Genomic DNA, 26,760 nt, shown 5'->3' on the forward strand with positions numbered 1-26,760 from the left:
AGTTCTTCCTTTTTCTCCTTGCAAATTCACGGCACAATGAGGGATGGTTGGGTGAATGGTGTAGTGAAAATCTGGTAGAGGGTGGTGAGTGATATCTGCGGCAAGGGCTTGTATTTATAGGCTGAAAATCCCCACTCCTAGGTAGCCAAGGACAAGGTTTTAAAGGCCTAAACTGCATAGGATAATAACATACAATCCTATAAGGAAAACAAGTCAAAAACCCAAAGGGATTGGGAGATAAGGTGCGGCACAAAGAGTGTGAAAAGATAAGGCTTCTAGAAAACCAAAATCCCAAGGGAAATAGGTCTAGGGTTTAGGCTTCTAGAAAGGTTTCCTAGGCGCCACCTTTGTAGGATAAGATTAGATCTTCTAGAAATCCCATTTTAAACATCCTAATCTAGTTAGAAACCCTCCTAAGTGGCTGAAATGTGGATAATTTAGGATTAGGATAAGATAGGATAGGATAAGGTTTGTTTGGATAAGATAAGCTAAGATAAGGTTATGGATAATGTTTTGGATAAGATCCTTCTCCTGAGCTGATTCTTTGACTTTACTTTTCTTCTTCACATAGGAAACCTTGCTTGAGTAGGAAACTTCATTCGTCTAGGAATCCATCTTCAATTAGGACTCCTACATTGATTAGGAATCCTACTTCATTTAGGAATTCTTCGTTTAAGCCCTTTCCTACTTCAACTAGGAAACTTTGTATCTTCAATTCTTCAACTTCAAAACACATTCCTAGCTTCATCAATCCTTCAAATTCGTCCATCCCTTGTGCTTCATGTGCATGAACTACATTCTAGCCCAATTTTGCTCCAAAATGCTCCAAATTGCTCCTTTTGCTCACTTTGTCTCTAAAACCTGAAAACACATGACAATAGCTTAAAAAGACTAACTTAACTAAGAAAACACAACATAAATGCATAAGAACTAACTAACTAAGGCGCATAAATATGCTCCTATCACAAATCCATTCCATCCATTCATCTAGCCATACTACATCTCACCAATCCATACACTTTCATCTCTTAGCCGTGCAAATCAATTCCATCCATATATCCATACACATCCTAGACACTTGTGCTACAACAAGGTGGTGAAAACAAAGGTCCTTGGCGTTTCAAGCTTGGAACTCTGGAGCGTTTTATGTGTACTTCGTTCTTGCTTTCAATGTCTACTTTGTTATTTTCTAATTTTGTTGCAATTATGAGTGGCTAAACCCCTATTTAGTTAGGGGGAAGTTTGAAGCCATGAACATGCTTGAGATTTGAATTGATTTCTTCCAATTGTGATTGCAATTCAATTATCTATTTTATTCATAACTGATTCTTATATGTTTATTAAGGATGCATACTTAGTTTTCATGCATGAATTAGATGCTAGAATATAAATGAGTTTCACCTAATCGTTACAAGTTTATATTCATGAGTAGTGAAGGTTGTTTATCACAATCTCGTTAATTGAATTCTTGGCAATTGTATCATGCATTCATAGTTATAATTGCCTCGTCAACACTTATGATTTTCATTGAACGTAATGATCTCTGATTGTATCTCTATTATGCATTCATGTAGGGGACTTTTAGAGAATGATTTTGGGTTGTCGCATGCATTCATCCAATTCAATGAGTAAAAGAAAATCTGAGGGTTAATTTGTGCATCACGGTTAATCTGGGGTGTTGAGCATCATAGTTTATTGAAAAGAAATTGGAAATCAATTCATATACAAGTGTATCATGTGTGAAGAATGGACCTCTAACTAATCCATCCATCATCTTATTTCTTAAATTCGTTTTACAATCTGCCTAGTTTTATAACTTGTTTGTTTGTTTCAAATTCATCAAAACTAAAATCCCCCTTTTACTTTCTTGTTTCAAAGTGTTTAAAATCTGTTTTTTTTTTGTGTTTTAGAGTGTTTTGAGTCAAGTCAAAACCCAAATTTCGTCCAAAGTTGTGTTAGAGTCAGAAACTGCCTAGTTTGTGTTTTTAGGCAGTTTTGAGTGTTTTTAAGTTGTTTTGAGTCTTGTGAATCTGTATTGAGTCCTTTAAGTCTATTCAAACGTTTTTAACTTTGTTTTTATGTTTTTAAGTTAGTTTAGAGGTTTTAGCAAGCCCTCATAATCCCCGGTTTAGAACGATCCCTACTTGCATTATTACTACAATTTGACAACAAGAGGGTTTAATTTGAGTGCTTAACTTTCATTGCATCAAATTTTGGCGCCGTTGCCGGGGATTAGCAACTTTGCTAAACCCCCGTTGTGTCTTTTTCATGTCTTTTGTTTTAGTCACTAACTTTGTTTATATTTGTGTCTTTTATTTTTACTTATGATATTTGATTTAGTTTTGTTTCCTTGATTTCAAGTCCTAGAGAAGTAAGACATGGATTTTGCTACCATTCAAGCTCAATTGGCGAAACTTACTTCTCAATTGTCACAATATGCTGAAAGGACCACAATGCAAAGTGTCCTTACCCCCTATGGGCAAGGATATCCAACTCATCAATGTTCTCAATTCGCTGCGAATGAAGATGCTTGGGGTTATCAAGGCCATAGCCAATCATGGGACAACATGTTTTCCAACGCTTACAATTCGGATTGGAGAGATTATTCAGATTACATGTGGGGAACCTCAATAATTCCAACAAGATGGGTATTGGCAGCAAGAAGAGGAATTCTATTCAAGACCTATGCAGCCACCACAACAATCTACCCAATTCAATTCAGGTACGTCTTTGGATAATAATATGTTTAATAAGTTACTCACCTCTTTGAACCAGGAAGTAGAAAATGGAAACAAAGAGATGCAAAATCAAGCCAAGAAGACGGGTGAATTGGATAAGCAAATTGGGCAGATTATGGAGTTCATGGCACAAATTCAAGAGCAAAGTGAACTCTCCAACTCAACTATTGAAAATTTGAAGGAAGATTTTGAAATCCATGATGCTATCACTTTGGGAAGTGCTATGGAGGTTGGAGGTGAACCCAAGACATCCAAACCATGCTAAAACATGGATGAACAGTTGCTGCTCGAAGAAGAGGAGGATAACAAGGCCACGGCAAGGGAAGAACCACCTTTGCCGCAGCCCCACATGCCTTCTATGTCGTCCACTACAACCAAGGTAAGCCTAAATTCAATTTGTCCTGACCCCGTTTCACCAAATGTCCTTATTCCTTGCAGGATCATGCAATCCAAGGAAAAAGAGGGTGAGAAAGGCATCTTCGAAACCTTTCCAAAGAATCAAGAGCAAGAAGTGGATGGGGAATGTCTAGAATTCATCAAAGAAGATACACTTAAGACAAAAATTCCCAAAGAAGTTGGATTTTATGACACGGGACAAGTCATAACTCTCAAAACACCAAATCTGGCTAAGTCCCATATCCCTGCAACCTTTAAAGATGTGGTGTTCGTAATTGAGTTAGTGTTGGAGCAAGCAAGTAAGCCATCTTCTCCAACTTCAATTTTATTATATACTAACTTGCTGATTTTGATGATTCAGGCACCTACACTAGAATTTAAACCATTGCCGGATCATGTCAAGTATCACCTTCCATTCAAGGATCAACTCTATGCCATGGGCCCTGTACAAGCTTAAATGGAGGTATCATCCAGCTGGAAGACGTTAAAGCAAGCGCTTCTTGGGAGGCAACCCATGTATTCAAATAAGGGAGATTTTTGAATTGCTCCACAATCAGTTTTGCGTTTCTAAAAACCTTCCCTTTTCTGTAGTTTTATTTTGCCATGATTGTCATTTTTATTTGTTGCTTGTTTAATTATTTTTGGTGTGGGTTTATTTTTGAAACACTAACAGTTATGAAAGGTATTTTTACATTCATAAAAAAGAAAGGAACATTAAGCAGATAAATACAAGAGGGAGCCTTTACAAAGGCTGCTTAGGAGAAGTCTCAGTAGTCGGCGGAGCCTCAATAGTCGGTGGAGCCTCAGAAGGAGGAGGCATCGGAGGTTGATCATTTGGAGCTTTATTACGCGGTACAACCCAGAGGACGAAGGCAAATGCTGTTGGAACAAACCCACAAACCTCTGATGATCAAGTAAAATCTGACCATCAGATTCCTGCATCTGGTCAATCTTCCTCTTCATGTTTGTAGCATAGTTATGTGCGTGATTGTGCAACTATTTATTCTCAAGCTTAAGACCTCTAATCTCCTGTTTAAGACTCATCACTTCAGCCGCCAATGATTCAACTTGACGGGTTCGGGCAAATAGGTGTTGGGACAAGGTTGAAACTTCCAGGAAAAAACTTCGAATTGGGAGGGCGATCCTCCCGGGAGAATCAATTGCTTGGTTTCCCACAGGCAGAAAAGGACTTGGCCTGGATCCCATAGTAGACACGAACCTGCGCACTGCACACTGAGAGCCAGAGAATCCTTAACAGCCAACTCATCAGACCGTTTGGCAACTAGTCTGTTATCTTTGGGAGTGACAAGGTTCCTGGCCACCACCGCAGCTGTCATATCATTCTTCATCACCGAATCCCGAACAGTAAGGGGACCAGTAGGGGATATGAAGGATGGGCGTCATATGTTATCTGGAGAAGGCGGGACTGCCTCTTCACCAAGGTTCAAGTCAAAACGACGGTTGGAAGGGCCAGACATTTTCAGAGGTGTTAAAGAAAGAAGACATCGGACAAGTCAAGATCGTAGAAGTGCAAAAAGGGAGTTTTTACAGGCAGAAATTCAAGTGTCCTTTGAACGTTCTGTGTACCTCTATAAAAATCAGCACACGATGGGATTTCAGAGATCGAAGAGGCAAGCTCAGAAATCGAAGAGGCCAACTAAAAAATCAAAGAGGCGCTAGCTTTCTCAAAAGCTAGGCTTGCTAAAAAACCATGGCCAATCTTCTTTTCTAGATTTGTCCGCACTTGTCACATGCAACCTCTGCACTCGATGGGATTTCGGAGATCGAATAGGTGAGCTCAGAAATCGAAGAGGCCAACTCAAAAATCAAAGAGGCGCTAGCTTTCTCAAAAGCTGGGCTTGCTTAGTAACCACGGCTAATCTTCTTTTCCAGATTTGTCCGCACTTGTCACATGCAACCTCTGCACTTAACGGGATTTCAGAGATCGAAGAGGCAATTCCAGATATTGGAGAGGCATCTGCTTTTCCAGACGTGTCAGCATCTGTCACATGCAGAGTAAGCTTTGCGGAAATCACGGGCAGTTTGTCGAAGTGTATTTCCAGACATGTCAACAACTGTCACATGCAAAGTCAGCTTTGCAGAAATCACGGGCAGTTTGTCGAAGTGCCGATTCCAAATATCAAAGAGGCACTTGCTTTTCCAAACGTGTCAGCGCCTGTCACATGCACAGTCAGCCTTGCAGAAATTACGGGCAATCTGTCGAAGATCTCTTATGAAGTAGAAAGCACGTGAAGTTCACTATTAAATCATCCAACGGTTGCTGACAAGAGTGAGAGAATAGTACCGGTTATTAATTCCTATAAATGTCACCCTTCACCCTCCATTGCAAGGCAGACATACATAACCCTTCTTCTTCTCCGAGAATGCCTTTCCAACAAACCCTCTCGAGTCACTCATTGTTCCTTATTCCTTGGGGTACCTCTGCAAACAACTCATCCAAAGCAAAAGTATTTCATATCATGAAGGTTGAAAGCAAGAGTATCTCATATCATGCTTTCTCCTTGTCCTTCTCCTTGTCGTTGTTTTGGGACAAGGAGAAAGAGAGCAATCAGCCAGCACTTGGTATCAATCTTCCGATCTGGAACCCCTTCCTGATTGCTTACCTAGCCTTGCTCTCGAGTACTCATCTTCATCATCTTATGCTTCCTCTTCGTCTACCACATCTGCCTGGGGAACAGATGATGTGAAAAATAAGTTAACACACAAAATTAAACCCTCTTTTTATCAATTGTAGCAAAGTATGTAAATAGGGATCGTTCTAGACCGGGGATTAGGAGGGATTGGTAAACACTTGAAAACTGACTTAGAAATGTAAAAACAAAGTTTAAAGCACTAGATTAGACTCAAAGAATGCAAAACTCACGTTTAAAATACTAAAACAAACCAAAAACTCAAAACAGCAATCAAAAGATTCAAAACTGCCTTAAAAACACTTTCTGGGCAGTTTTGAACACAAAGCATCAAATTGGACGAATTTGGGTTTTAACTTGTACCAAAACACTTAAAAACATAAACCAACACACTTTCCAATTAATCTAGGAATTCAAAATAATTGGGGATTTGATTTGGACGAAAATAAACTTAAATGGCAGATTGTAAGAGAAACAGATTGTAATACAAAGTTATGAAGAATCAATGGATGATGGAATGGCTAAGGGGTTCTTCTCCACACATGAAATATATGCAACCTAAATCGATTTCCAGTTATCAATTGAATAAGTTATCAACCTCGACACTCCAAGTTAATTAGATCCGCTTAAATTAACCTTCAGATTTCCCTAGAATCATTGAATTGGATGAATATGCATCGCAAACAAATTATTCCTAACAAGTTCTTTATATGAACAGCATGATAAAGATACAGGTTAGAATCATTACGTTCTTTGGAAATCATAAGCATCGACAAGGCATTCGTAACTATGAAAAACATGATACTCTTGCCAAGAATCTACTTAACACGATCGTGACTAGCGACCTTTACTACTTACGAATATAAATTCATAACGATTAGGTGAAACAAACTTATATCCTAGCATCAAATTCAAGTATGCAAATTAAGCGTGCACTCTCAACCAACATACAAGAATAAGTTCTAAATCAAACGGTTAAGCAAATTGTTTTCACGACTCATGCAACGATAACCGAGAGTAATCAATTTATTTCACATATATAATCATGGTTTTGAATCCACCCTTAGCCAAAACGAATTTAGCTAATCATACTTAAAGCAAAACAAAGATTACATGAATTAGACATTGAAATATAAGATAGAAAACACCTAAAATCGTTCAACAACTCAGAATGAATAGCCAAACAATCGTAGTGAATCTGTCCCCTTCTTTGCTTACGGCAGATTGGGTTGTGAAGATGTTTTGGGTAGTTTTATGGTGTAGAATGGATGGGGAATGGTATGGAGAGGTTTAGGGTGAGTATGGAGGAGTGTTTGATGGTTGAAGGATGGTAGAGAACTCGGCAAAGAGGGTGGAATAAGGTGGAGTGGCTGTTATGTTTTCTGGGCACTAGAATGGTGTTTTTGGGGTGTTTTGCTGCCCAGGGTGAGTATGGACGAATTTTCTGCATGAATGATGAATATGGGAGGTTGAACCCTTTGCCAAGGGTTGTAAACATGTATATATAGGCCCCAAAAACCCTAGAGAATCAGATTAGGCAGTGGGGGAAATGCACAGCAAGGAGGGTGAATTTGTGGTGTGCAATGGTCCAAGGATGAAAATGGAGCAATGATGCAAAGTATGAAGGGTAAAATGGAGTGGTATTTCAGCTATGGAGCATGAATGATTGTGTTCATTGCATGGAAATGAAAGGTGGAGGTGAAATGTTTCAGAAATTAGTCAAATGTGCAGCAACATGTGTTGCACACGGCATTGGATCCCAAATGTGGATGATGGAGCATCAATTGGTGCATGGAATGGTTGTGAAAGTTGTGTGAAATCTGATGGGTGAAGGGAACAAGAGGTATGCAGCAATTGAGTGTGATAATTGAGTGTATTGAGGCATGAAATTAGAAATATTTTAGGGGACAAGGATCATTAAGCATGCATGGGAATCCAAAGGGAATGCTATGTGGATTGCATGGCAAGGATGTGTGTCCTTTTGTGGCTGAGTTCTTGATCCTTTGTACACTAATTCTTCACATACTTAGCCTATTTAAGTCTTCAATTTCGTCCAAACCTTGGTACCAAATATGTGACATGCATTCCAAGCTCCATTTTGATCCAAAATGCTCCAAAATGCATCTTCTTGCCTACTTTGTCCTTAAAATCTGAAAACACACGAAAATGACTTTAAACATTAAAATAACTAAGGAAACACGACATAAATGCACAAGAACAAGCCAACTAAGTCGCATAAATATGCTCCTATCAAATTCCCCCACACTTAGCTTTAGCTAGTCCTCGAGCAAACAAAGAAATAAAACGAAACGAAACAAATACAACACAACCTAAACCTTCCAACATTTGCCTCAGGGATTTCCAATGCACATGACATGTTAAAGATTATCATCCCCATAGATTTGAGTCATCTCTACACTTAAGCACATACTTAATCATAGTCACTACTTACTTGTTCACGTTAATCAATTAAAACAATGTTTTGAATGTAGTAACATGCCTTAGAGAGTTCGCTCAAGTCCTTACAAAGTATGCACTCAATTTTCACTCAGATTTCCAACTACACACCCTATACTAGTCATATGTGAGAAGATTGATGTAAACATGAAAACGAACGCTCACATATATGTATTACAAAGAAAGCGATTTCTGGAGCATGTTTAGATATGATCTCATGAATGGAATGCTACTACTTATATGCAAGAACCAGTGACACCATATGCTCATATCAATTTCAAACTCCACATATTTAAACGCATGACACTCAAGATGAAGTCAAAGGTTGTAACGAGCTTGGGGTGTTGGCTAACAAATGAACGTAAGGGAAAACAAACGTTCTTAAAGCAATAGCAAATAAAATAATGAACTTGAACTTAGAATTCACTTAGATTGCAGAAATCAACTTTTAGACGTAAGGGAAAGATTTAAACAACTCTTAGGATCAAATTCAACTTTTTTTTTATTTTTATTTTTTTATATATTTTTTTTCTTTCCACCCGTGCCTATGGCACACTACTTACATGAGAAACACTTCCCCCACACTTATTTTCTGCCATACATAATCACAAGGAATTCAATTTGAATCATGCTTTACTATGCTTTAAGAACAAGGGTATGGATGGTCCTAATCTAGGCTAGGTGAGGATAACGTGGGTTAACAAAGAACGTAGGCTAACAAGGCTAACACGGCAATTTGGCTTTGGTGGTGGTAACTACACAACTTCATCTTGAATATGTGTTATGCAAATCAATATCATGCTTTGAATGAAATGGGCATGAGTTCTAGCATTTGGAACTAAATGATGAAACGCCTTCTAAGTAGTAACCAAGCAAAGAAAAATGAGATCATGCAACGACTTTAGAAAACAATAATGCACAGATTATCAACTCTCCAAATAACGTTTAGGCTCAAGTCTCACAAGGTTGTAGCGTTTGTTTGAGTTCCTTTCTTCAAGCATGTTACAAAAACTAATTTTTCCTTTATGATTGCATGTGAATTCATAAATTATAACTACAACCAAGTATAAACCAAAGAGCATATCAAACTTTCATCCATGTTTATAATTCTCTTTAACAGTCATGTAATTAAAAACCAAATCCTCATCATTGTGTTGGAAGGTACCCTAAGACAGAAAATAAACAAACAAAAACAACTCTTTTTCGGTTTTTCAAAATAATTTTTCAAATTTTTATGAGATTTTTGGATTTTTATGTCAAAACACACTGAAACACTCCAAAACAGCTTGAAAATACTTAAAAGAGCAAGGCACAACATTAGAAGTAATGGGTGATAAACTCCTACGAATTTTATGCAAAACAATGGTTACCCCCCCCACACTTAAATCAAACATTGTCCTCAATGTTTCAAGTATAAACTCACACAAAAACAAGCAAATAAACAAATAACGAATAAACATGACAAGTATAGCAAGGTAAAAACAAGAAAGAGTAGAGTTTAGGAACGCAAATCTGGTTATGGAGGTAGATGATCTTGTTGCCTTTCCACAACTTTGATCTTGAACTGGATTGGAATTGTACGGCGAAGCTTTGCTCTTTGGCGATGTTGTTGAAGCTTCTTGAGTTCTTCAACTCAGACTCCTTCTGCTCTCGAGTTGATTGTGCAGGCTCAATTCCTTATTTGTTCTCCAAGCAGATGTGGCAGCTTCTCTAGTTCTTCAACTCAGACTCCTTATGCTGGGTTGATTGTGCAAGCTGCATTCTTCTCTGCTTGTTTCTTCTGCACGGCAGGCAGGCACGAGGGAGAGGTGTTGGTCTGTTTCTTTGTTCAATCTTTCCAAGTGCCCACCTCTTGCTTTCTTTCTCCTTGTCCCTAGTTGAGGATGAATCAGCACGTTGTCTCCACATGCTTCGAGGTATCATCTTCACTTCCCTTATACGTGAGAGACGAAGAGGAAGCATAAGATGATGAGTACTCGAGAGCAAGTGCTGGCTGGAGAAAGGATAGGGAGAAAGCATGATATGAGATACTCGTGCTCTCAATCTTTATGATATGAAATACTTGTGCTCTGGATGGGTTGTTTGCAGGGGTATCCCAGGGGATGAGAAATATAGAGTGACTCGAGAGGGTTTGTTGGAAAGCCATTTCAGAGAGGATGAAAGGTTAAGTGAGGCTGAAAGTTGGGTGAGACTGCTTCACTTTGAAGTTCAACATTTATAGAATTTTCTTAATGGCTGGGAAGGCATTGTTCCATTACTCGTGTCGGCAAGCCTGGGATAATTTAACAGTAGTTTTTGAAGGAAAAATTTTGTCCTAGCTAAGAACAAGTATGAACATTTGAATACATATGCATACTATTAACTCATTAATATAGGCATGCATCCAAAAACAATTCAATAAAACCCATGACTTTCAAAGCCTAGTATATGGTGAACCAAAATAAACTCTTTAACAACATTAAAGAGAAAGAAGAATTTAGTGATTCTTTACCCTTGAAGCTCATCCTTGTTTACACAAGGGATTCACCCAAGTGGAGGGCCTTCAAGTCACCTCAAAGCTCCTTGAATCCTTCTTGTGTTTTCCTCCCTTTAGTGCTCATTTGATGATTTGAGGAAAAAGGATTTGTTCTCCAAAACACCAAAAGCTTGATGTCTCTAAGTCTCTTCACCAAGGTTGTATCTTGTGAAGATGATATGGATGATTAAAAGAAGAAGAGATTGCTAGATGTTTCTTCCTTTAATGGCCGGCCTCTTGGAAGAAAATGGAGAACATGTTTTCACCCAATTTCAACTAGAAAAACCCTTGAAGCTATAAAGTTGAATTTATACTTCATTTCTTTGGTGAGTGGCAAACTTGCAATTAAGCAAACTTTGCCCATCCAACCCTTAATGGCCGGCCTCCTTGGTGTTATTGGGCTATTTGCCCATTTTGTTTTAGTTGTCATACAACTTAAACATAATGGGCCTTTTGGACCAAAACGCTTTTGGGCCTCGAAACCCAAAACCAACATATAAGCCCAATACGAACCTTTCGTATAATTAATTAACTAATTAATTAATCTTGACCATTCTTCAATTAAACCATTTAATTGCTTATCCATTTCATTTGATTTCTTCACATACATCCTTACTCGGTGTACGATCCATTAGGTTCTAATTAGCGAGGCAGTGGGCGATGTTACTCTTAACTATCGATTGTGAATTGAAACCACATTTCAATTCTCCCTTTTATTGATTAGTATTTGCTAACCATTAGGGCTTCCACAAACCATGGTTGACGCCTAGCAGCATGTCATGGTTACCCAAGCTAAGTAGAATTGGTTGGAGAACCTATCCAGTTACAACTACAATGCAATACGGTCATTCTCTAATACAATACTCTTAATCACATTGTTTAAGTGATAGTTTGTTTCATGTCTACTATCCAATGTGATACTTTCTTATATGATTCCCTTGAATATGATTTGGATCATCCTTCCTTTAGTCATATTCATTTGCTTTGGCCAAAGACTTTAGAATCATATCTTAGAGTATTCTCCCTCCACCATGGAAGGTTAGAGATCCCTTGTTGTACATTCATATGCCTACATGACTAGATAGCTTGACCCCAACAATGCCGTGGACACTCCGAGGGAATGCCATTGACAGGATCAAAGATCAAGGACCTAACCATTAGACATCTATGATGCCTCAGGTCAAATGACTACTTTGCATATTGCAACCTTAGAGTTCTTACATGACATGTATGTTCGAACTCTGATTTGATCGTAGTTCAGTGTACTCGATTACTCTATCGAGCACCTTTGTGTCTGTCTTAGTGTCCAACACCAAATCACTTGAGACTAGTCATACTCACGCTTGAGTCAACATAACACATACTAACCTTAGCGGATTGTCAATGCCCAATTGGCAATCCTATGGCTAGGAACGTTTTAGGAATGAACATAAGAGAAAGGTCTCGATAATCTAACTCACTTAGATCACTTATCTCTTAGAACAAATACATTCCTTGGATTCACTTATTGCTTAAACACATGATACAATAAACAGTGATTAACAATAAGATTTGCCCTCCATTAAACATATAAAAGTTTAACATAATAAGTATTCCAAAAAGCTATTACATCAAATGAGTGGCTTTGTGGGCATACTTCCAACAATCTCACACTTGCACTCAAAGCCACCTTCCCATGTATCTTATACCCATCTTTTCCATATGACGGTCAAGCTGGATTTGAGACATTGGCTTTGTCAGTGGATCTGCTACGTTATCGGCTGAAGCAACTTTGAGGATGTTTATTTTCCCCTCGGCAGCATATCTTCTAATGATATTAAAGCGTCTGTCAATATGCTTGTTCTTTGGATGTGCCCTGGGTTCCTTGCTTGAGCTATCGCCCAATTATTATCACAGTACAAAGTTACTGGTGATGTAATGGTTGGAACCACTCCAAGTTCAGTGATGAACTTCATCATCCAGAACGCTTCTTTGCCGGCTTCAGCTGCAGCGACATATTCAGCCTCTGTCGTGGAATCAGCAATTACACTTTGCTTCTTGCTTTTCCAACTGACAGCCCCATCATTCAGAGTGAATACATATCCGGAGTTGGAACTTCTATCATCGACGTCAGATTGGAAATCTGCGTCTGTATAGCCTTCCACTCGCAACTCTGATGCTCCTCCATATACGAGGAACATGTCCTTTGTTCTTCTTAAGTACTTAAGGACCGTCTTGACAGCTGTCCAGTGTTCTGATCCTGGGTTAGATTGATATCGACTAGTAATGCTCACAGCATATGCGATATCAGGCCTTGTGCATATCATGGCATACATGAGACTCCCTATGGCAGAAGCATAAGGAATACAACTCATTTGCCGTATCTCTTCAGGAGTCTTAGGTTCCATGGATTTAGAAAGATGAATTCCATGTCCAACAGGAAGAAAACCTTTCTTAGATTGTTCCATCTGGAACCTACTTAACACCTTATCAATGTACATAGATTGGGATAATCCAATTAATTTTCTGGATCTATCACGATAGAGCTTTATCCCAAGTACATAAGATGCATCTCCTAAATCTTTCATGTGGAAGGTTTTGGACAACCACACTTTTACAGAAGAAAGTACTGTAGTATCATTCCCGAATAGTAATATGTCATCTACATATAACACTAGGAATACTACTGCTTCCCCAACGACCTTTTGATAAACACAATTGTCGTCTTCGTTTTGGGCAAAACCAAACGTTTTGATTTTAGTGTCGAAACGAATATTCCAGCTCCTGGAGGCTTGCTTAAGTCCATAAATGGACCTTTGAAGCTTGCATACCTTAGGCTTTTCAGACTTGGACACGAAACCCTCGGGTTGAGTCATATAGAGCTCTTCCTCTAGGTAGCCATTCAGAAAGGCTGTCTTCACGTCCATTTGCCATATCTCATAATCATGGTACGCAGCTATAGCAAGCAAAATCCGAATGGACTTAATCATGGCTACAGGAGAGAAGGTTTCTTCATAGTCAATCCCTTCTCATTGCCTGTAACCCTTGGCTACGAGTCTAGCCTTATAAGTCTCCACGTTCCCATCAACGCCTATCTTCCTCTTGAAGACCCATTTGTTTCCAACAGGTACAATACCTTCTGGAGGGTCTACAAGAGTCCAGACCTGATTTTGATACATGGAATCCATCTCGGATTTCATGGCCTCTTGCCATCTCTTTGAATCAATGTCGGACATTGCTTCAGTGTAGTCCCTAGGGTCCTCCTTTGTTTCATTGTCACCTAGAAGGTACAATTCATCAAAGTCATTGTCTAAGCCATACCTCTTAGGTGGCTTATTAACCCGTTCAAATCTACGTGGAGTTAGGGGTTCAGGAACAGGGTTGTCAATATGTCTAGTGCTCGTTTGTGGTTCATTATTAATCTCATTAATTTCCATATGTTTGCTTATAGTTCCTTTGAGAACAAATTGTTCTTCAAGAAACATAGCATTTCTGGCGACAAAGACTTTCTGGTCGTCAGGATGGTAGAACTCATATCCCATAGTTTCTTTAGGATATCCCACAAAATAACATCTTACTGATCTCGCTTCAAGCTTAGTAGCTTCAAGCTTCTTGACATATGCTTCACAACCCCAAATCTTAACATGTTTAAGACTTGGCTTTCTTCCATGCCATATCTCATAGGGCGTTTGTGGAACTGACTTGGAAGGTACTCTATTAAGCAAGTAAGCTGCTGTATATAGAGCATATCCCCAGAATGTTACTGGTAGATCAGCAGAACTCATCATAGAACGAACCATGTTCATCAAGGTTCGATTTCTCCTTTTAGAAACTCCATTAAGTTGTGGAGTTCCTGGAGGAGTCCACTGTGATATTATTCCACACTCTTTGAGATAATCTAGGAACTCATTACTCAGATATTCACCCCCTCGATCTGATCTTAGGGTCTTTATCTGTTTCCCAGTTTGCTTCTCAACTTCATTCTTGAATTCTTTGAACCTTTCAAAGGATTCTGACTTGTACTTCATAAGATACACATAGCCAAACCGAGAGTGATCGTCGGTGAATGTGATATAGTAGGAGAAGCCTCCTCTCGACGTAGTAGACATAGGTCCACATACGTCAGTGTGGATTAACCCTAGAATTTTAGTGGCACGCTCTCTTTTTCCAGTAAATGGAGATTTGGTCATCTTCCCTTTCAAGCAACATTCACAAGTACCCATCCGGTCATTACCTAATGGGTGGATGTATCCGTCTTTCGACATCTTGTGAATCTTTTCAAGGTTCACATGTCCAAGTTTAAGATGCCACATCTTTTCTTGGTTAACTTATTCTCTAGCCCTTTTGGGTTTTGAGGTATTCCTGCTTGCAATACAGTGCATCCCACTATTCGTCTCTAGGTGAAAAAAGTCCCTCTATCATATTACCATGAGAGATAATACGACCGTTCAAGTATAAAGTGCAACTCATTTTGTCAAACAATACTGAGTGCCCATCTCGTAAAAGCTTAGAGATGGAAATCAAATTCTTTATACATGAAGGAAAATATAAACAATTTTTAAGTTCCAGGACTTCCCCAGAGGGTAGGTTAAGCATGTAGGTGCCTGTTGCTTTTGCAGAGATTTTAGTGCCGTTCCCAACTCGCACAACCATCTAGTCCCTGCATCGTATTACAGATATGTTGACTAGCGCCTGAATCAAATATCCAGGAACTGGAGCTCACTGTAAAAGAACTCTCTATGACAGAAATAGTCTCTTCAAAAGTTCGTGTCATAAGGCTCGCAATGTGCACCTTGTATTTCTTCTTCCAACGTTTATCCTTTCCACAATGAAAGCATGTTCCTTTGGATTTCTTTGCCTTCTTCTTATGCAACCTTTTCCTTATCATTGCATTCTCACTCCCACTGTCCCTTTTGAAATTTTTTTCAAATTTACAGCACATGTCAATCATCTCTTTCAAAGAATGATCGAATCTATTCACTTTATAGTTTACAATAAACTTAGTGAAATCATCCGAGAGAGATGCAAGGAAAAAATCTTGGGCCATTTTCCCATCAATGGAAGTTCCTAAACTTTTAAGATTTCTAAATATCTTTTCCACCTTTTGTCCATGTTTATGAACCGATGCCCCCTTTGCCATCTTGGCATTCATTAGACTACAAACATTTGAGAATCGTACATTACTAGTCTCAATGTCATGCATCTTATGCAAACTTTCAACCATGGCACAAGAAGTGTCCATGTGCTTATGTAGCTTCATAAGCTCCTCACTAAGTGAAGTAAGGATTAAGCATTTGGCTTGTAAGTCATCCTCATAGTGTCTAACATAATTTTGACACTCCTCCTTTGAAGCTAATTTCGTAGGAGGTACATGAGGAGGGGATTGCTTAAGCACATACAATATGTCTTTCACCTTTGAGACATTCTCAATATGGCGATACCAAGCAAGGAAACGTTGGCCCTTAAGGCCCTTTTTGTCAAGTATAATGGTGGGTATAATTTTAGGCATGTCGTTCACTACATAACATAACAGAAATCGTATTAGATTGTTTGTTTAAAACTATTTGATTGGGTCTTTGAATCAAATAGTACCACCCACTATTTTTGGCAAATTCCACATCCCTCAATAGAATTCGAGAGTTATATTGAACTCTTAGCGGGTTATGGGAGACTCACCATTACCAAGCCCACCTCACGATGATACGATATTGGTTAGCAAAAATAATGATGAGAGAATAACGCATTATTCATTTACAACTTTTGTAATTACCCATCCGTTTGGCCTCTAGAGAATGTTGCCTCACGATGATACGATATCGGCTCCATTGCACTTAGTTAAGTTATTCCCACCATGCTTAGTTTGTGAAGGGGTTCAAGAATAGCCTCACAATGATATGATATCGGCTATCCTCGTTGCCTACACTCACCTCATCATATGTATATGGATTCCTCCTGGATGTAAGCACATGCTTTGTACTCCCCCATGATAGGGTGAAGCCGGTGCATGAGTCACAAACGCTTGGAGCCCACCACAGTGGAAGGCCTACGAAGAGATGTTCAAAACATCTCTCGCTTATCAACTTAATATTTGTTTTGAGGGAGTTGTTTTGGGCTACATCAAAACATTTTAATCACATTAAAAGAACTTGGGCCTATCACAACTATTGGTCCAAGTCAATATGAATTAGTAGCATATAATACTCCCACTGTTTCGTTGAAACAAGCGAGACTATATGGAACTACTAACGAATGCATTGCATCCTCATATGGACTATATAGTCATATTAGTTTTTAGGATGATTATGAACCGATTGATTTGATCCAACACGAGCCTTGTGTTGGACCTTGGGTTTAAGGTAGATAGTTGTTGATTTTAGTTACGCGTTTAATCTAATTAAACCGTTATTTCCTATTGGGCGTTGGACCCAACTATTCCATTTTGCATACATATAAACAAAAAGGAATACATGAAATAATAATAAGGGCTTATGCCCTTTTACAACATAAATCAAATGATGGACTTATGTCCATTTACAACAAATTGAATTAATCAAATTACATTCAAATCTACACTACTAAAACCCAAACATTCATAATGTATATCGGCCAATCACATAGCTCAATTATAGTGGCCTTTGGTTCATAATCACCCTTTTCTTAATCAATCAAATTAACTAAGAAAACAACTTTAAACAATTGGTTTTTGGATCCATAGAATTGATTTAAATGGAACTAAATGAAATGAAAATCCAATTCTCATTTAAAGAGACAAAACAATTTTGTTCTCATCCTTTTGGGCCAAAAGGAAACTATGACCACAACATTTGGGCCACAACGTAAAAATGTAAACTTTTTGGGCTAAAATGCAAATACACAAAAGTATCTAAAACTTTATGTAATTGCACAAAAGGCCCCAAAAATAACCCCACTTGGGGTGGCCGGCCATTTGGGAAAAATTTGAAAAAAATCTAAAAAATTTTGCTAGTGGTTTTTGGTGGGTGAGGAAAAGGATGAAAGTGATGATTTGTTTGAAAAAATAAAGTCTATGACTAATTATGACAAATATTAAAATCATTTCATCACATCTCACCAATAACCTCAATCATCAAAATTTAAACCAAAACTTTATGAAAAACATAAAACTTTTGAATCAAAATTTCAAAACTTTATGTTCTTGGCAAGAACTTCAAGAACATTGAAGAACACTCATGAAAACTCATAATAGCTCCATGAATGTTTTCACTTACCAAAACTCAAATTTTCACCATTCAAAAGAGGGCTAACATCCTAGGGTACTTAGGGGTTCCAAAAGTCACTTTAAAACCATTTTAACAAGACAAACATGAACCCAAAAAATCACCCTTTGGATTTGGCCGAATTTCCCAAAACACATGGCACCAAATTTTAGTTCCAATATTCATGCTTAAATGAAATACATCTACAACATTTGAGATGCTAAATTTTCTAGCAAAATTTATAAATTCAAAAGCAAGAACAAAGCTTGTAACATTTACAACATTTAAATCACAAAATATGAAAGTCACAAAACCCAAAAGGATTCACCATAAACTAGGCCTAGGCTCTGATACCACTTGAAGGAAAAATTTTGTCCTAGCTAAGAACAAGTATGAACATTTGAATACATATGCATACTATTAACTCATTAATATAGGCATGCATCCAAAAACAATTCAATAAAACCCATGACTTTCAAAGCCTAGTATATGGTGAACCAAAATAAACTCTTTAACAACATTAAAGAGAAAGAAGAATTTAGTGATTCTTTACCCTTGAAGCTCATCCTTGTTTACACAAGGGATTCACCCAAGTGGAGGGCCTTCAAGTCACCTCCAAGCTCCTTGAATCCTTCTTGTGTTTTCCTCCCTTTAGTGCTCCTTTGATGATTTGAGGAAAAAGGATTTGTTCTCCAAAACACCAAAAGCTTGATGTCTCTAAGTCTCTTCACCAAGGTTGTATCTTGTGAAGATGATATGGATGATTAAAAGAAGAAGAGATTGCTAGATGTTTCTTCCTTTAATGGCCGGCCTCTTGGAAGAAAATGGAGAACATGTTTTCACCCAATTTCAACTAGAAAAACCCTTGAAGCTATAAAGTTGAATTTATACTTCATTTCTTTGGTGAGTGGCAAACTTGCAATTAAGCAAACTTTGCCCATCCAACCCTTAATGGCCGGCCTCCTTGGTGTTATTGGGCTATTTGCCCATTTTGTTTTAGTTGTCATACAACTTAAACATAATGGGCCTTTTGGACCAAAACGCTTTTGGGCCTCGAAACCCAAAACCAACATATAAGCCCAATACGAACCTTTCGTATAATTAATTAACTAATTAATTAATCTTGACCATTCTTCAATTAAACCATTTAATTGCTTATCCATTTCATTTGATTTCTTCACATACATCCTTACTCGGTGTACGATCCATTAGGTTCTAATTAGCGAGGCAGTGGGCGATGTTACTCTTAACTATCGATTGTGAATTGAAACCACATTTCAATTCTCCCTTTTATTGATTAGTATTTGCTAACCATTAGGGCTTCCACAAACCATGGTTGACGCCTAGCAGCATGTCATGGTTACCCAAGCTAAGTAGAATTGGTTGGAGAACCTATCCAGTTACAACTACAATGCAATACGGTCATTCTCTAATACAATACTCTTAATCACATTGTTTAAGTGATAGTTTGTTTCATGTCTACTATCCAATGTGATACTTTCTTATATGATTCCCTTGAATATGATTTGGAACATCCTTCCTTTAGTCATATTCATTTGCTTTGGCCAAAGACTTTAGAATCATATCTTAGAGTATTCTCCCTCCACCATGGAAGGTTAGAGATCCCTTGTTGTACATTCATATGCCTACATGACTAGATAGCTTGACCCCAACAATGCCGTGGACACTCCGAGGGAATGCCATTGACAGGATCAAAGATCAAGGACCTAACCATTAGACATCTATGATGCCTCAGGTCAAATGACTACTTTGCATATTGCAACCTTAGAGTTCTTACATGACATGTATGTTCGAACTCTGATTTGATCGTAGTTCAGTGTACTCGATTACTCTTTCGAGCACCTATGTGTCTGTCTTAGTGTCCAACACCAAATCACTTGAGACTAGTCATACTCACGCTTGAGTCAACATAACACATACTAACCTTAGCGGATTGTCAATGCCCAATTGGCAATCCTATGGCTAGGAACGTTTTAGGAATGAACATAAGAGAAAGGTCTCGATAATCTAACTCACTTAGATCACTTATCTCTTAGAACAAATACATTCCTTGGATTCACTTATTGCTTAAACACATGATACAATAAACAGTGATTAACAATAAGATTTGCCCTCCATTAAACATATAAAAGTTTAACATAATAAGTATTCCAAAAAGCTATTACATCAAATGAGTGGCTTTGTGGGCATACTTCCAACAGTTTTCACGTGCATTCCGCTTCTCCAGAAATTTTTGACAGATTGCGCATGATTTACGCAACGCAGATGTGCAATTTGACAGATGCTGACACGTCTCGATAAAGCAGAGGCCTCTTTAATATCCAGAATTTACGCTTCGAATTCTGAGCTTCGTTGAAGGCAGAGATTGCATGTGACAAGTGCTGACGAGGCTGAGAGAGACAGATGGTTGGAATCGGCGCTTCGACAAACTGCCCGTGATTTTCGCAAAGCTGAGTTTGCGTGTGGCGGGTGCTGACGAGGCTGAGAAAGCTGACACTCTTCGATATCTGGAATTGGTGGTTTGTGAGCAAGCCCAACTTTTGAGAACGCTGGCGCCTCTTCAATCTCTTGAAATCTCATCACATGTTGATTTTTATAGAGGTGCGTAGTTCATTTCAAAGTGCATTGAAATTCCGCTTGTAAAACTCCCTTTTGCACTTCTAACCTCTGAATTTAACCCATCTCTTCTTTCTCCAAAACCTCTTAAATATGTCTGGCCCTTCCGACCGTCGTTTTGACTTGAACCTTGGTGAAGAAGCAGCCCCTCCTTCTCCAGACAACATATGGAGCCCGTCCTTCATATCCCCTACTGGTCCTCTTACCGTTGGGGATTCGGTGATGAAAAATGACATGACCGCTGCGGTGGTGGCCCGGAACCTTGTCACCCCTAGAGATAACAGACTGCTCTCTAGACGGTCTGATGAATTGGCTGTTAAGGAGTCTCTGGCTCTTAGCGTGCAGTGTGCGGGTTCTGTGTCCAACATGGCCCAACGCCTATTTGCTCGAACCCGTCACGTTGAATCGTTGGTGGCTGAAGTACCGAGTCTCAAAGAGGAGATTAGAGGACTCAAGCATGAAAATAAACAATTGCACAAGCTTGCACACAATTATGCCATAAACATGAAGAGGAAAATTGACCAGCTGCAGGAATCTGATGGTCAGATTTTACTTGATCATCGGAGGTTTGTAGGTTTGTTCCAACAGCATTTGTCGTCGTCTTCTGAGGCTGTACCACGTAGTGAAGCTCCAAATGATCAACCTCCGGTACCTCCTCCTTCTGTGGCTCCACCGACTGCTGAGATTCCGCCGACTACTGAGACTTCTCCCAAGCAGCCATTGTGAAGGCTCCCTCTTGTTTTATGATGTGTTTCTTTATTTCCCAGTTTCCTGTTCATTTCCATGAAGTTTAATGTTAAAATCCTTTGCGTATTTGTTAATGTTTCAAAATAGAAAGTCATACCCCAAAAATAATAAAACAAGCAAAAATATTGACAATCAAGCAAAATAAATGGGTTGCCTCCCTTGAAGCGCTTGCTTTAACGTCTTCCAGCCGGACGATGCCACATTGATCAACCTTCATGGGAACCCACGGCATGCAGTGGGATCTCCTCCACAACATGCTCCACAAAGTGCTCGTAGTACGGCTTCAAGCGATGTCCATTCACCTTGAATTCTTGCTCGGTTCTCATGCTCTTAATTTGGACTGCACCATGCACAAAAAGATTAGTAACAACAAACGGGCCAACCCACTTAGAACGTAACTTACCAGGGAATAGACGAAGTGATGTGAAAATTAACTTGACACACAAATTAAACCCTATGGATGACAATTGTAGTATATGAGCAAATAGGGATCGTTCTAACCGGGGATTAACTAGGGATGCTAATCAATGTAAAACTGACTCAAGAACATAAAAATATAATGTAGGACACTAAACTAGACTCAATTAATGCAAAACTAGGGTTTAAAACACCTAAACAAACTAAAAACTCAAAACAGCAACTAAAAGGTTCAAAACTGCCTTTAAACCACTTTCTGGGCAGTTTTGAGTACCTAACACTAGTTTGGACGAATTTGGACTATGACTTGACTCAAAACACTTAAAAACACAACTAAATGGATTTCTAACTAATCTAACACTTTAAAATAAATGGGGGAATGATTTTGACGAAATTAAAACTTTAAAACTCAGACTTTAAAAACAAATGTAAAGCAGCACAGATTGTGATTAAATAGAATGGTGAGAAGCTAGTTAGAGGGTTCCTTATCCACACATGAACATATGCATACAACTCGATCTCCAATTACTCTTTCAACAAACCATGAATGACAATGCCCCAAATTAACTAGATTGCACCAATTAATTCTCAGATTTCCCTAGATTCATTGAATTGAATGGAATACGCATTACAACCAAATTATTCTTATCAAGGACCCTAACTATGGAATACGCATGATAGAGACACATATCAAAGATCATTAAGTTCAATGGACATCATAAGCATTGACGAGGCATTCATAACTATGGGATACGCATGTTATTCTTGCCTAGGATTTACTTAACGCAATCGTGACTAGCTGATAGGAGCATATTTATGCGCCTTAATTGGCTAGTTCTTATGCTTTTCCATGGTGTTTTCTTAGTTAAAGTAGTCTTTTAAGCTAGTTTTATGTGTTTTCAGGTTTTAAGGCCAAAGGATGCAAGAAGATGCATTTTGGAGCTTTTTGGAGCAAAATTGGGCTTGGAATGATTATCACATAATTGGAGCCAAGGTTTGGACGAATTTGAAGACTTGAAGATGATGATTCCTACTTGAACAAGGTTTCCTAGTTGAAGTAGGAAAGTGCGTACATGAAGGAGGATTCCTAATCGACGAAGGATTCCTAATCAACGAAGGATTCCTAATTGAAGATGGATTCCTAATCACATGAGGATTCCTAGAAGAACAAGGATTCCTCCTCCAACAAGGATTCCTACTTGAAGTAGGAAAGTTAAGCCAAGGTTTCCTACTTTGGTTTGATTTTTCCTAATTGTCCCTAAAAGTTCCAGCAATTATGAAGACTTCCTAAGCATTCTAGGACATCAAATACACATTTCTTGCACCTTTTGAACCCTTGCCGCACCCCCCTTGGTATTTCCTCTTTCTTATTTCCTGATTCTAGGCTTTAAAACACTTTCCTTTTGTGTTTTTAACCCTAGCCGAATTTCCCTTGCTATTTCCTTTAATTTTCTGATTTGTTTCCTTAATTCTAGAAGCTTTAAACTTAATTCCTGATTACCTAATTAGTCTAGGGTTTTTAATTTCCTAATCCCTTTAAATAAACATGTTTGTGCAGCCACAAACATCTCCATTCAGCCACACACTCTCCCAAATTCGTCAAAACCCATCCACAACCTCAGAAACCAGTCCTCCTCCATCTCTGCCGATTTCCACCTCCATTCTTCATCTCCACACCTTCCACACAACACCCATACACTACCCCCAAGCCTTGCCATGCCCCTACACCATCCATAATCCATTCTACATCACAAAAACCCCCCAGAAATCATCCTCCCCCAATCTGCCGCAAGGAGAAGAGAAGGAGACAGTTCATGAAAATTGTTTGGCTCTTCAATCTGAGTTGTTGAACAATTTTAGGTGTATTCTATCTTATATTTCAATGTCTACTTCTTGTAATCTTTGTTTGTCATTGAGTATGATTGGCTAAATTCGTTTTGGCTAAGGGTGTATTCAAAACCATGTTTATTTATGTGAAATAAGTTGATTACTTCCAGTTATCGTTGCATAAGTCGTGAATACAATTTGCTTAACCGTTTAATTCAAAACTTATTCTTGTATGTTGATTGAGAGTGCACGCTTGATTTGCATGCTGGAATTTGGTGCTAGAATATAAGTTTGTTACACCTAATCGTTATGAATTTATATTCGCAAGTAGTGAAGATCGCTAGTCACGATCGTGTTAAGTAGATTCATGGCAGGAGTATCATGCTTTTCATAGTTACAATTGCCTTGTCGATGCTTATGATTTCCAAAGAACTTAATGATTCTAACTTGTATCTTTATCATGCTGTTCATATAGAGAACTTGTTAGGAATAATTTGTTTGCGATGCATATTCATCCAATTCAATGATTCTAGGGAAATCTGAAAGTTAATTTAAGCGGACCTAATTAACTTGGAGTGTCGAGGTTCATAACTTAATGAATTGATAACTGGAAATCGATTACGTTGCATAAATTTCATGTGTGGAGAAGAACCCCTTAGCCATTCCATCACCCATTGATTCATCACATTTAGTTCACAATCTGTTTTAATTTACAATCTGTGCATTTAGTTCAAATTCGTCCAAACACAATTCCCCCATATTTTGTTAAGTTTGAGTCTTCATAATCTGTCCTCTTTGGTGTTTTTAAGTATTTTGAGTCATAAGTTTTGTCAAATTCGTCCAAATCTTGTCTTAGTTGCTGTTTGAGTCAATTAATTTGTTTTAGTCAGTTTTGGGCAGATTTGAGTGTTTCAAATCTGTTTTGAATCTTAGTAGTCTAATTAGAGTCTTTAAGTTTAGTTTTTGTGTTTCTAAGTCGATTTGTATTAGATTAGCACCCCTAGTTAATCCCCGGTTAGAACGATCCCTACTTACATCATTACTACAATTGTCACAAATAGGGTTTAATTTGTGTGTTAAGTTAATTTTCACATCAAATTTTGGCGCCGTTGCCGGGGATTAGCAAAGTTGCTAATCCCTCGTTATTTATTTTTGTGTTATTTCTGTTTGTTTTAAATTCAGTTTCTGACTTGGTTTCTTGTTTTCTTGTTTTAGGTACAAGTGTATGACTCGAAGTTCCAAATCTGTCCAAGCAAACATTTTGGAGTTCGACGACGATTTTGAGCGAACTTTGAGAAGAACAAGAAGGCAACAAGCATCCAATCCACCTAGCCCGGAACCTCATTGCGAAGAAAACGAATTTGAAGAGGAAGAAGAGCCCACGGCTAGAGTTGTAGAGGAGAACCAAGAGATGGCAGCGGACAACCGAACCATTAAGGAGCTTTCTGCCTCGGGTTTGGATAATGCAGCCCCTCTTTGCATCCAATACCCCGCGGCAGCCCAAGGGAAAACCGAAGAGTTCGAATTGAAGTCGAGCTTGTTACATCATGTTCCAAAGTACCATGGGCTGTCCATGGAAGACCCAAACAAACACTTGAAGGAGTTTGAAGTTGTTTGTTCAAGCATGACGCCGGTAAATGTTGATGGCAACATTTTGAAGATGAAAGCTTTTCCATTCTCTCTAATGGATAAAGCTAAAGATTGGTTATATGAATTGGCCCCGGGGACGGTTACCTCGTGGGAGAGCATGAAACGAGCGTTTTTGGAAAAATTCTTTCCAACCTCAAGAGTCATTCTTTTGAGGAAACGCATTAGTGGCATCCAACAAAGCCAAGGTGAGTCATTTCCAACATATTATGAACGTTTTAAAACTCTTGTTGCTTCTTGTCCACAGCATCAAATGAAGGAGGAGTTGCTCCTTCAATACTTCTACGAAGGACTCCTTCCCATGGAACGCCAAATGCTAGATGCCTCGGCGGGTGGTGCATTGGTGGACATGACTCCGGTGGCTGCCAAGACTCTCATTGCGAACCGAGCACACAACGCACAACAATATGAAGGTGTTGGGCAGAGAGATACCCCACGGTCACATCATGTAAATGAGGTAAGTTCTATTTCTGAGTTACAATCCCAAATGGCTAACCTCACTTCTATGTTATCGCAGTTTGTTGAAGGCCCCAAAACGCAAGGAACTACAATTTGTGGTGTATGCTCCATTCAAGGACACCAATCGGATCAATGCCCTCAATTAATTGAAAATGGAGGGTGGGAATCTGCCCATGCCGTGGGTTATGGGAATCAAAACCAACCAAGGGGTGATCCTTTCTCTAATACATACAATCAAGGATGGCGTGACCACCCAAATTTCAGATGGAGAGATGCACAACAACCTGCCCAACAAGGTGGATTCCGACAACCTCCGGGTTTCTTTCCAAGGCCAATGGCACCACAACCACCTCCTCAAGCACAATCATCACAAAACAACTCAGGTACTTCTATGAATGATGATAAAACTTATCAATTACTGACCACAATGGCGCAGGGATTGCAGACCCAAGCAAAGGAAGTTAATGAGCTCAAGAAGCAAATGGGCCAAATGGCAGAATTTTTGGGGCAAATTCGTGAGAATGGTAAGTTACCAAGCACTACGGTAGTCAATTCTAAGGGTGGGTTCGAATCTGCAAAAGCTATCACCCTAAGAAGTGGAAAAGAAGTAGGAAGCAAAGCACATGAATCTGCCCAAAATAAGGAGGAGCCATCACACCCCACGGCAAGGGTGGTACCACCTATGCCGCAGCCACATAAGCCCTCCCATCCGTCCACCTCAGGTAATGTTGTTCCAAATGTTGTGAATTCAAACACTAATCTACCCAATGTTCCTTTCCCTCGCAGATTTACACAATCAAAGAAGGAAGAGAGCGAAAAAGACATTTTGGATACCTTTCGGAAAGTCCAAGTAAACATTCCTTTACTTGATGGCATTAAGCAAGTACCCAGGTATGCAAAGTTTTTGAAAGAGTTATGCACAACTAGGAAAAGAATTTCAAACAAAGAAGTTGTGAAAGTAAGCGAAAATGTATCCGCGGTTTTGCAACGAAAGTTGCCTCCAAAGTGTAAGGATCCGGGGAGCTTTACTACCCCATGTATCATTGGAAACACTA

Source organism: Malus domestica, chromosome 09, assembly GCF_042453785.1.
Source record: "Malus domestica chromosome 09, GDT2T_hap1".
In the NCBI taxonomy this organism is placed as follows: Eukaryota; Viridiplantae; Streptophyta; class Magnoliopsida; order Rosales; family Rosaceae; genus Malus; species Malus domestica.